General features: G+C 38.5%; 1 long non-coding RNA gene across 1 annotated transcript; it reads left to right on the top strand.

The window, feature by feature from the left end:
* Positions 1 to 8,831: 8,831 nt before the first annotated feature.
* LOC309503563 lies at positions 8,832 to 12,066 on the top strand. The gene is made up of 3 exons (XR_014207732.1): positions 8,832 to 9,149; positions 9,926 to 10,070; positions 11,929 to 12,066. It is a non-coding gene; the product is annotated as an uncharacterized lncRNA (long non-coding RNA).
* Positions 12,067 to 13,487: the final 1,421 nt, after the last annotated feature.

Below are 13,487 nucleotides of genomic sequence, written 5' to 3'. Positions count from 1 at the left end.
AGAATATCTCATTGTTATTATATATCCAAAAGAGAACTGTTTTGATCAACTCCCAAAAGTTAGAAGTTAAGTGCACTGAAACACCATTCTAATTACTAGTAAATAGTAATACCTTTACAAGAAGCCTATTGCCTATTTCAGGGTTTTTCCAGGCTCAAAAGGAGGCGGAGTTGGTAAAATCATAATAATGTATTTTAATAATAAGATAATTAAATGTGTATTTTTTTGTAGATCATCATATAGCCTAATGTGTTTTCCACCATTTTTTCTGTTGGTGGAGCTTGGTACCTCTAGGGGGTCCGGGGGCATGCCCCCCCGGAAGAAAATGTTGTACATTTTAAAGATAAATTCATTAATCTGGTGCACTTTGAGTCACCCGAATCCACTATTAAAAACAAATAATCCACCCGCAAACCGCCTATATTTAGATATCTGCATCTGATCATCACATTACAATTATTCAAATTCTCAATGTTAAGCATGATAATATGGTAACATATCACACTGAAGTGGCGGCCGAAATGAGCTTTCTCGGCAGGGTGGCTGGGCGATCCCTTAGAGATAGGGTGAGAAGCTCGGTCACTCGGGAGGAGCTCAGAGTAGAGCCGCTGCTCCTCCACATCGAGAGGGGTCAGCTGAGGGGTCTGAAATTGCTTTACATTAAAATGTTCCTACAGTGAAAATAGTATCCTATATGACAGATTATTTTAGCATGATGTATTTCCCATTGATAAATACAGTGCAAATAGTTCCGTCTCTTTGGATAAAAGTGAAGTGGAAATAAAAACCAATAATAGGATGAACTGTATCATGATAATATGTCCGTAACATTAGATGTCCGTAGATGACCTACCGTACCCATAACTGTTACATTAGAATTAGGGGATAATACAGTTTGTAGGCTACAGTATAAAAATCATTATGTCTATAAAGTTCCCATTAAACATGAAAACCCAACAACAACCCAATGGGAATATATCCTTGTTGTGTAAAACATCTGTTCATAATCTGTGATTATTACACAATTCCAATACGAATAGCACCGGGAGGCGTCTGTTATTCTCTGCAATGATCAGTCCGCATTTTTAAGCCAGCTAATTTTACAGTCGGCTCATATTCAGAATGTCCTTTTCGTTTAACGCCAACGACCGCACAAATGGACTTCCTTTGTGAAGCATTACAAACTACAATGGCCTAAACAGAACTGGAACCTTTGTAAGATATGCGCTCGTCTTCACAAAAAACTAAATGCAGGGTTTTTAAACATCTCGTGTGGAGAAAATATTGTTTATTCTGGTTAGTATGGCAAGCCATGGCAAAAAGCAGGATAACTTGTAGGCTATTGCTTACTTGAAAGAAAAACAAATTTGCCGAGTAAAAACAGAGTTTGTGTTGTTGAATCATATATTTTTTCTAGTAGGCTACAGCGCTCATGACAAATAAAAGTTCTGGATGGACAAACATTAAATGCAAAAACCAGTGTGAATAACAATATCTTAAAATAAACTAGAGAGTGGATACACAGATATGGCCTATTTATGAATGAAATTCATGCATTTATTTGTCATTTAAACTGATGCAAACAGGGAAAGAGAGTAGAAAACACTTATTATCCTGTCGCTCCCTCTAGTGGACAGCATTAAGTATTACGGCCTTCATTGCTCAGATAACGCAAGTCGATGGATTTTTTGGGAAAGTAAGTCTGACCAGTTAGAAGCAAGTTAGACCAGTCTGAGGGTCTGAGCTGAGTTTGGTGAAGCATCAAAGTTCTAGCCGGAGTCAATTTCTCATAATAATAATAACAATTAATCCCAAACCTGGTAATTTTGTCAGTATTTAATTTACATTCACTGATTCTGGCTTCTCTCTTTTCTGTCTCTTTCTTTTCATGTGAACTGAGTAGGCTACACATGCTTGTATTCAAAAATATAAACTTTATTTCTATTCAATTTTCAAAATTATTTATAGCCCATATAGGCTGTGTCACACACACCCAGAGCCGTCGCATAGACTGTGCGAACTGTGCGACCGCACAGGGCCTCGCGCCAATAGGGGGCCTCGCAATCCTGCTGTTTTTTTTTTTTTTTTTTTTTTTTTTTTTTTTTTTTTTTTTACTTTTTTAAACATCTCGCGGCACGAATGTAACAATTCTACAAATAAACAAAACATATCCAATTAACTGGCAGAGCATTCATTTCGTTCGTTTTTTTTGAAAAAATAAGAGAAGATCTAACGCTGATTTAAATCAAGTGATCAAAGTGCTCGCAGTGTTTTCTCGTGCGGCTTGCGCACACGCCGCACTGTCTTCACTTGGACGCGCGCTTCAATCCGTTGTGGATACTCTAACATAATGCACACAAATGTGTCCCTGCTTGATATACAACCTGATTAACATATTCGGTTTTGATGAGAAAAAAAAAAACTAACGTTATACGAGAAAAATAAAACCATTCGAGATCGGAATCGAACCTACAATCTCTGACACGCTAGGCAAACGTTACACCCCTGGACCATTAAGATACACATTGATTAAATGGGCGGATTCGTAGTTGGACAGTTGATTTTTTTCCCCTCTGAAATAAATAGCAAAAAGTCATAGCTGAGACTATGTCCATGATTATGTATTATTCTACTTGATGGAAACATTTTACAGCAAGATTATGCGTGCAAAAGAATTAGAACAGCTACGTCCGTGTGACTGTAATTCCTGCGCAATTGAGCATACACATCAAAGAGCAGGGCCTCGCACCCCACCTGCGACGGCACTGCACACACCCGTCTGCCTTTTGGTGTAAATAAAAGACTAGAGTGGTAAATGTTACGGGCATATTGTCATGGTACAGTTCAGCCTATTATTGATTTTTATTTCCACTTCACTTTTATCCAAAGAGACGGAACTATTTGCACTGTATTTATCAATGGGAAATATGCTAATATAATCTGTCATATACTGTAGTTCACATTATTGGGGTCGCTTGCAAGTCGCAGCAGCACGAATTACGTGACCAGCAACATATTTTTGCTTCAAATATTGTGTGTAGTTAACAGTGAGTGGTGGTTTCAGACATTATTTTATTAAAGTGCATTTGTCAGTGCCGCACTCGTACTGACTCTTATTCTGCCTGACAGAAAGAAAAGCTCGTAGCTTACTGAAGGTGGAGCGGTTTGACCAATCAGATGAAAGGGGCGTTTCAGCGGCGACCACGTGTGCAAATAAAACATCGAACCCAGAGCCATAAGGTGTGTTCGACATCGGCTGCGGCTGGATGTAACCGATCGGCGAGAGTAGCCGCGTGCAGGCGGGGAGGAGCTGCAAACGGAGACGTGAAGTCGGACACTTTCTGGTTCCCGTAGTGACCGCTCACGTGGTGTTCGCGTACTTTACCACAGCTGCAGTGAAATAAATGTAATATTGGCCAAATAATACACAGATGTTTCAGAGACATTTTCATTCAATAGGCCTACTTTATGTACTGCTTCATACAGCGTCTGTTTGAACAAGAATAAAGTTCAACATAATTGCTACTATTAATGAAGTGGAGTCTATACGTTTTTTAATCAGTTTTAATTTGATAAACATGACACAATATAACATACGACATGAAAAGAGTGTTTACTGTTATAAAAAACTGATTTGTGAGCTTTAGAGTAACTAAAGGTGTTCGAATAAACACGAAACACACGTGATCGTTGTCATGCGGTGAATCCGGCCAATCGTGGGACAGCTGTGTCGTCATCAGCCCTCCTGCAGCCCAGTGCAGTCGCTCCTGAGAAGCTGCGCTGGCTGAGTTCTCCGGCTACTCTCGAAATGCTCTCGCGGTACTTTGATGGCATATGTCACAGTCACGTGGCGTCGGCGCTGTATCAAGTCGGACAAAATTTCTAACCGGCATGCACTGCTTCAAGTCAGCCGCCGATCGGTCTGCGCAGAGCTGTATGAAGTCGAACAAGCCTATAGAGAGAGAGAGTTGCGACACTCTTTGATGTCGCCGCTATGGCTGTCACGTGGTTCATGTAAGCCCCAATAGTTCCAAAACGTACGCTGGCTGTCATGTTCTTCTATGGGACAGACAGCAGCGATTGCATTATTGAACGGTAAATATAAAATAAAACACACACCCAAGTACTTTTTCAGCTGTTATTGCATTTTGTTAATGTCAGTTTTGCATTTGGAGATAAGTTTTAAGCTATATTTTTGGAGGGAAAAGCTTAGTGTTCATGTTCGCATGGGTAGTAGCACTGGCTTTAGCGGCTCTAACTTAACTTTTCCATATCATTCATCTGATGATGGACGTCTCATGATATTTATTTTAGCACAACTGGGCTGTATTAGGCTATTGATTCCCGTGATTTTGCTTATAAATTTTGATTCAGCCATTAGCCTACCTTCGTGATCACGCAAAGAGGTCTGCCGTGGCGGTCCGTTCAGAATTCGCTTAGAAGCTAGCTCACTTCATCTGATGAAAGTGGCCACCCCCAGGACCACAACGTGAAACATGATCATGTTAAGATTAAGAATATTATTTTAAGATTAAGCCATACACATTATCAAAACTATAACAGATTAAAAACGAATTTAAGCATGGCTGATACAAATGAAGGTTTTCAAATAAAATATTTTTTATTAAACAATGACAGACAACAAAAATGTGTGCTTGTGTGTGTGAACAAGAAAAACAAAAACCAGGGGCAGGTGATCCATGAAACAGACAGGACTGGTGATGGCCATAACAATCCTAAAGGTCCAGCATTGTTCTCACAAGCCGCTTCACTCAAGACAATAATAACATAATGAAAAGTTAGTATATCCCAAAAAATTAAATTAAATAAAAGTTGCTATAAAGGTGGTAGCGATTCATTACCGAACTCTTAGCTGACGAAGTCGCGCTAGCTAACTAACGTTAGCTAGCAGGCAGTGCTTGAAAATTGGTTGAAACAACCAACATAAAATATAAATAATTACGCTGTGCATGTACAAATGAAGACCAGTATAAGCATCGCAAAGGGCCTCTGATACAATATAGACAGTTGACAATTCAAAAGAGGTCGATATTTCGGCAACTTAACTCTGGAACAACTCGACGCGCAGCAATGTAAGTGAATGGTGTCCAACGCCCAAATGACAGTGTTTGGAACTATTCCGATCTTCATATCCCGGAAGTAGGCGGTTAAAAGCGCCGCCATTATTTACAACGGAGGTCTATGGGAGTGTCGCAACTCTCTCTCTCTATGACTCTGATCGAACCCATAAACCGATTTGTAAACCACTAACGAAAAATGAAAAATCGAGCCAAAATCTCATTTTTCGTTTTTTAAACTAAACTAAAAAACGAATAAACAAGCTGGTTTTGAATCCGTGTATCATTCGTTCAGTCGTTTTTTGAATTAATATTGAATATAGGAAAATTTGAAAACGGTTCCTTTTTCGTTTTTTAATTTTTTCCAAAAAACGAAAAACAAGAATTCAGCTGGACTTCTCGTTTTTCGTTCTCAGTTAGAAAAATGAATAAACAGCTTGAATATTCGATTTCTACACGTGGGCGGGAATTAAACGCCCATTTCATCTGATTTGTCAGCCGAAGATCAAACTGTTCCGTCATCAGTTCTGCACAGCAGAATAAGAGTCCTCCGTTGTGCGGATTCTTAACGCATTTATTGCAAATACATTTAATCTTTTTCTCATCAAACCACCAGACTAACGAATGTCTCGACACAACCCGTACCGGGGAATAGACTAGATAGGGCTTTCTTCTGTGTATATATAAATTCAACTACGCTTTGCATCAGCTGGCTATATGGGCAGGATAAATGACGGCTGTTAGCCTCGCCCAGTAATTAAAAAAAAAAGAATATTATATAATATAATTAGTTGTAAATTAAATATTTTTAACACTAATACAAAAAGAAAAGAATAATGCATTGACTATATAATAGCCTATATTAACGTTAACGTATAAACTGTCATTCAGACTGACTAGCCTATCTAACAACTGGAGAAGTTTTATGACGTAGGCCTTGTGTTTTATTAAAATGTATTATAATTTATACTACAGGGCCGTTGAATGCTTGAATCTGATTGGTTGACGAACGTTCTAAGGTGTGCATTATTTTCAGGGAAACGCACGGCTAAAGTAGTTCCAGGCAGGTCTTGACCGCATTACCGTTCCATATCACTTCGCGTAGTCAACTGTAATAACGGAAAATAGGATACAATTCATAACAAGAAAAAGCATTTCGCCCCATGCGCTTGATCTGCAATTTTCAATGTCTAGCTTCACAATCAATAGAAACATGCAGTTTAATTTGAATAAATAAACTATAAAGTCCTATCTAATCAATAGAAAATTAAACTGAATATAGGCTAAATAAATGGATAGTCCTGCAGCACGGATTTTTATTGCAGATCATTTAACAAATAAATAATTATTGATAGGCCTACTTGTTAAAAGGGCTTTGGGTTTCATTTATTTGGCTAGTCTGTCATCTGTCAATAATAGAAAGAAAAAAAGAATGAACGAATTAATTAAAACGAATTGAATTAATTAATAAATAATAATATTGACGCACATGCTTTTCTGTCTCATTATTGCAACATCTCTCTCTAATAACTGCATTAATAACTGCATAAAGCCGGGAACACACTTTAAGGCCGGTTATGAATGTAATTTGATACTTATGACTGATCATGCCCAAACGCGTGTTCAGCGCGTTCAGTCTGTGTTCAAAGTCGGTGTTTAAAATCTGCTGCAGTCGATGAAAACAGTCAGAGAATGTGTCAGCGAGTCGTGTGTCCCCAGCATTAGTCTGCTATCAGCGGCTCTAACCTCCGTTACTAACTCTGAAATGACGTTTTGGAATTAGCAACGAAGGCATGGGATTAGATGCGTAAGAAATTAGTCCTACATACAAGAGCGTTTTAATGACAAAAACTTTACAAACGTCTTGAAATACATAATCTGAACAATGTTTCGAGGTGTGGTAACTGTAGTATAAGCGGAATAATTGACTTCAGGCCGTTGAATTATTAGAAAAATAATGCACACCCGAGGTGTAACGGCCACTCCGCTTCGCGTCGTGACCGCATTACCACCTCGGGTGTGCATTATTTTTCTAATAATTCAACGGCCTGTCGTCAATTATTCCTTACTTATATCTCTAGGATGCGCGCTTGTGCGTGGCGCGCCGGGTCATGTTGAGAGGGAAACGCGCGCGTCACATTGTAAAAAAAAAAAAGCATATTCATAAATAGTGTAAAAGACCGGTAAATAAAATACAACATTAACAAACAGTATTAATAACATAATATGCGTATTTTAACGAGAAACTGAAACTGTACAGAGCAGACGTTGGTTTCGGGCATCTCTCATTCGTCCAGTAGCCTATCCATATTTGCAATGTAACATTTGGATGCTAATTAATAATGTAAAGAAGGCTTCGTACTTCATTCGAGTCCCAATATACACGTAAATCAGCATCTCCACAGCAAGGGAAATTAGTTTGGAATGTCAACAGACCAATTAAGCAGAATAACGTTTTATATGTTTGGTTGACTGTGTTTTATTTTAATAACGAACAGGCTGCGAGGCCTGCGACACCCGACATCACTTGGATGTGTTGCTCAACGGGGGATTTAATAGCTACTGTCGTTTAATACTCTCATTCGAAACAGTAACATTTATATGTCTATTTGTGTACTTTCAAAATGACTACAACATATCATGCCTTTGAAATTATTATATAAGAATAATTATTATTATAAATGATTATTATATTCTTTCTGGCGCACACCAAAAATCAACCAAAATAGCCTACAGCCAATAGCCTTCTTGGCGCGCCTATATATTTTTGAAGGTCAACATTAAGATTAATCACAGCGTGCTTCATGTTAAAAAAAAAAACCCCGTGACTTGACTTTACAATCCGGAAAATAGCAAATTATTTCACGGACCCCCTGGCACTTGAGAACTCCTGGTCTACACAGAAGAAAGCCCCATCTAGTCTATTCACCGGTACGGGTTGTGTCGAGACATTCGTTAGTCTGGTGGTTTGATGAGAAAAATATTAAATGTAGTTGCAATAAATGCGTTAAGAATCCGCACAACGGAGGACTCTTATTCTGCTGTGCAGAACTGATGACGGAACAGTTTGATCTTCGGCTGACAAATCAGATGAAATGGGCGTTTAATTCCCGCCCACGTGTAGAAATCGAATATTCAAGCTGTTTATTCATTTTTCTAACTGAGAACGAAAAACGAGAAATCCAGCTGAATTCTTGTTTTTCGTTTTTTGGAAAAAATTAAAAAACGAAAAAGGAACCGTTTTCAAATTTTTCTATATTCAATATTAATTCAAAAAACGACTGAACGAATGATACACGGATTGTTTTCATTTCTCGTTATTCCATTCCAAACAGGAAATGAAATGATCAAAAATTACACGGACCCAAGTGCCAGTGGGCTACTTTTCACAGTACTGTAGCTTTGCAGGAAGGTTTCTTCTTCAAGCATCTTGGAGACGTTCCCGCAGTTCTTCTGGATTTAGTTTGTCTAAGTTTTTTCTGTTGAGACAAAAGGTGTTTTACACACAAGTCCATAACAATACATAATAAATTGTAATTCCTGTAAACTGACAGTAAAAAAAAAAAAAGTAATTCATATTATTTCCACTGATGTGCCACTAATGGACAGAACTCTTGTAAATGAAAGAGCTAATAGGCTGTTGGTAAAACACACATTACTGCAGCTGCCATTAGAAGCTCTGGTTCCCAGTAAAAGGAGAACTACTGCACATGCACAATGACTAAATCTAATCAAAATTTATTTCCCAGCCGGGTCCGTCACTTATTGGGTTCCCCGGAAACATTTCCGTTGTGTTCTGTTCTATTTGCAGCGCGTTTCTGTATTTGTTTGTGTTGTGAACTTTTGCAGCGCGTTTCTGTATTTGGTTGTGTTGTGAGTATTTGGAGCACACATGTGTTGTGAAACTGATGAAGATGTTTTCTTAATTTGTAGGTGTTTTTCTATTTGCATGTGTTTTCTTCAGTTGCAGCGCGTTGAGCTCTCTCGGCCACCGTACAAAGCCCATCAGTGGCTAAACCCACAGCTGCATCACGCAATCAATCCAAAGTCCTTCACAATTTAGCCATCATGGTAAGCAAAGTTCAACATTCAAATTTCATTACCTCACACTTTGTTCTAAACTAAAACATTTATATAGGAGGAGGCTATACAATATAAAGATGTTTTACATACAAGTACATAAACATAATACATTACATGATCATGAATCAATTGTAATTCCTGTAAACTGACAGTTAAAAAAAGAAAAGAAATTCATATTATTTCCACTGATGTGCCACTAATGGACAGAACTCTTGTAAATTAAAGAGCTAATAGGCTGTTGGTAAAGTCACACATCACTGCAGCTGCCATTAGAAGCTCTGGTTCCCAGTAAAAGGAGAACTACTGCACATGCACAATGACTAAATCTAATCAAAATTTACAGTTTTAACTCTATTTGATCTTATGACACAGTTCGTGTCAGATTTTATTGCTAATTTTACAATATGTTTGGAGATTTCAGGAGTTCCCCATTCAAGTAAATAGCAGTTAGCCTTGCATAACCTAAAAAAAGTTGCTTGGAGGCTTTGCAAATATGGCTTGAACTGATGTTCATTGAAAGCAGAAAGCTTGTCATACTCAACTTTAGCAGAAACCTTGATTTGTTTAGTTTTTCTGAAATTAAACAGTCTGAATAGCCTTCCTTATGGTATAATATAAATAATAATCTGTTTTTGTGTTCAAGCAAGAAAAAACACATGTTGGCTTGGAGTCACATGATGCTTAGCATATTTTTTAACTGTTTCTTTCAGAATTATTATGAACCATTTTTAAAAGCTGTAGTGTTTGACGGTCTTATATTTTAGATGGAGAAGCTGAAAGCTCTGGGATATGTTCCTCTTCTTCTACTAGGGAAATGTTCGAAGGCCCATAAGTGGACAACGGAGGTCCAGTGTCCCTTTGAGTTCCCACCTGAGGGACATATGGTGATGGACAAAATGCTCATCCTCTGTGAGTATATTTTACAGGGTAAATTGTATTTGCAAGCACTGATACCTAAATACTGTAGCTATACAAGTTTCTATGTTAAACTACACTTTATTTACAGTTTTTCTCCATTTGTTTGGCTAATTTCTTGAAACAGAAATGACATTCTCAAAATAACATGGACAAACCTCCAAACCACTTGGCAATTGTTCACAACACAATTGAATTTCTCATTCATTTCATCAAATTGCAAATGTCTAAGTACATGTCTCAATGTCTCAGTACATCTTTGCAAATGATTAAGTACAGGTAGCCTATATTTAGCACAATTCCCAAGTGAATAGATCTTGTTGATCTAAACTGATTGTTTGATTCTCAGTCTAATGGTTGTTCGCTCCAAAACGTGTCAGCGTCATTTCATTGTATAAGTCATTACATGCACAATAGTCTGTTCAGTTGTCAAAATTAGTCAAGAACATAATACCATGAATATCATATATGTATATATACACCATATAATATTATTGGCCACCGGGCCACGGTGGATGTCCCAGGCCAGCGAGGGGGCAATATAACTATGTGTGCTGCCATATCTGAGAATGGTGTGGCCACTCACATCCCCAGTCTTGGCCCATATACAGTTTTTCTCGATTGGTTTGGCTCATTTCTTGAAACCGAGATGACATTCTCAAAATAACATGGACAAATCTCCAAACCACCTTGCAATTGTTCACAACAGAATGTCATTTTTCATTGGTTTTATCAAATTGCAAATGCTTTAGTACATGTCTCAAGTGACTCTGTGCTTTTTTTCAAATGATTATGTACAAGTAGCTACAGTTAGCACAATGAGCCCACATTTAACCGTCAAGGTGTTCCTACCACCTTACTCTCCTTTCCTCAATCCTATTGAGGAGTATTTCTCCGCTTGGAGGTGGAGAGTGTATGAGCATCGGGCTCAAGATCAGAGGTCCCTGCTCCATGCAATGGACGCTGCGTGTGAGGATCTTACAGGAGATCAGTGTAGGGGATGGTTGCGACATGCACGCCGTTTCTTCCCTCGTTGCATCGCAAGGGAGAATATACGCTGTGATGTGGACGAGAATCTGTGGCCAGTCAGACAGCAGCGTGTGGATGGCCAGGAGGGTGAGGAGGACGGTGGCCAGGAGAGGGAGGGTGAGGAGAGCGACCACTGAAGAACTGTTAGTTGTGAAACTCCAGCTTTATTTACTGCACTGTAGGCTGCATATCATTTTTTGTTTGTGTGTTTATATTACAGTATATTATGCTGTAAACATTTTCTTTTTACTCTGATGTATGGAAGTTATTTTATGTGTGTGAATGATAATGGTTACAATTTCCTTGGCAGTATGAGTGCAGTGTGTGATGTCAAACCTTGGAGGCTACTCTTACCCTAAAATCCTATTTCTTTTTTTCAGTTTTATACACAATTGTATTCTGTTAGCTAGACAAAAAACAGTACAGTAACCATTGTCAATGAAGGACTGGGCTAAGACTGAAAGGGGGACCTGAGGGATATTTCAATGGTCCTCTGCCATAGTGACAAAACATCTAAACATTTTGACTTGCAGTGCTTACACAATGCCAAAGGGACGAAGCATTTTGGGGGCACTGACTGTTTAAATGAGAAGGAAATTTAGTTTTGAAGCATGAATGAACAGTTTTGGGAGAGATATGAGCTTTTTCAAGTGAGCTATAGTGTTGTGCTGAACTGTAAGACTGTTTTGCCAAATGATCTTAGAGTTTTGAGAATGTAATTTCTGTTTCAAGAAATGAGCCAAACCAATGGTACAGTAAAAAAAAAAAATATATATATATATATATATATATATATATGACTTTAATGGTACTTTTTTTAAAGGTTTAAGTCCAGAAGAAGAACAAGAGGTCACAGAAGGTAATGAAGCAGAAAGGCAGGACTTGAAAGAGACTGTAGAAGATGAAGAGGACATTATACTGGAAAACAATGTAGAAATGGAAAGACTGGAGGATGAAGAGCAGATCGAAGAACCAGAGAGGCCTGTTGAGGAACAGAGATTCAAAAGTCCAGAAAAAGAGCAAGAGGACACAGAGGGTGATAGGACAGAGAGTCAGGACTTAAGAGAGGCTGTAGAAGATGAAGACATTTAATCAGAGAAAATGTAGAAGTGAGGATGAAGGAAAGATCGGAGGATAAAGAGCAAATTGAAGAGCAAGAGACAGAAAGTGGAGGCGGAGAACCAGAGAGACCTGTTGAGGAAGGAGACATGAAAGTGAAAGAAAAGACTAAACAGGCAAAGGAGATGAAGAAACAGGTAAAGAAAAGAATGACCAGTGCACTTAAGATGAATGAAATGGAAGAGAGAAGAGAGATAGAGGAAGTCGTATTAAAACCAGAATGGTGAGTAGAAGAAGATGGGCTGAAGCAAAGACTCACTTCTATTACTCATTAATAATGCCCAACATGGCAAATTAATCCAATCTTCTAAATAAAAGAGCAAAGTGTTGATTAGAAAAGTTAACACATCATCCCAGCTGCCGTTAGAAGCTCCGGTGGCTCTAGAAATAGACAGTATTCTGAGATTCGTGTGTATGACGCTCATGCCCATTGGCTGCTCCAGTCTGAAAAGTTTTTTGTTTTTCTTTATACTGTAGGGGAAACATTTTATGAGACTGTAGTTGTCAAATTTTATTGGTGATTTCAAATCTGAAATTTTATCTTAAATGTAATAATTTAACAGTTTTGGAGAATTGGATGTTTCCCCATTCAGAGAGATAGGAGCTGCACTTGGATGACCAAAATCCCTCTGGCTCTCCCTTCATGTCAGTGTCTGGACACAGCTTTGAATGCCATTTGAAAGACATTTATTAGGCTAATAGTTTGACGATCCAGACACAACTTTATTTAGTTTTTCTCAGTATATGGAGTGGACATTAATGAATGATTGGGAATACAGATTTCACTTCTCTTTTAGGTGCCTGTCTAAAAGACAGGCACCACTACCACCAAAGCCTGCGGGCCCAGCTCGCCCTCCCCCTCCTCCTGTGAGAGCTCTTCGGCCTCTGCCACAACGCCAGGGCCCACACCCTCCTCCTTCTGCTCGAGGTGAACCAAAAACAACTGCTCAAAGCTCTCAGTGATATGTGTCGGGTCCCCGTTTTGATAACAGTAACTTTCTCAAATGTTTACAAAACAAGCGGGAACCCAGTGTGCCTGTATCTTTCTCTATTGCTGTTCTATTACATGATAGAAAGTCTAAGGCCTTCAATAGCCGTACAGCAAACCCAACTAATCTGGTGCCTATTACACGTCAAACTAATATTGCTGTGGGGAAAAGTAAGTCTGTTAAGTTAGCTCTTTTAAACATTCGCTCACTTAAAAATAAATCACTTCTAGTCAACGACTTAATAACCACAAACAACCTGGATTTTATGCTTCTA

Source organism: Leuciscus leuciscus, assembly GCF_965113295.1.
Source record: "Leuciscus leuciscus genome assembly, chromosome: 7".
Lineage (NCBI taxonomy): Eukaryota > Metazoa > Chordata > Actinopteri > Cypriniformes > Leuciscidae > Leuciscus > Leuciscus leuciscus.
The sequence above is the reverse complement of the archived record's forward strand: the minus strand, read 5'-3'. Positions and strand labels throughout refer to the sequence as shown.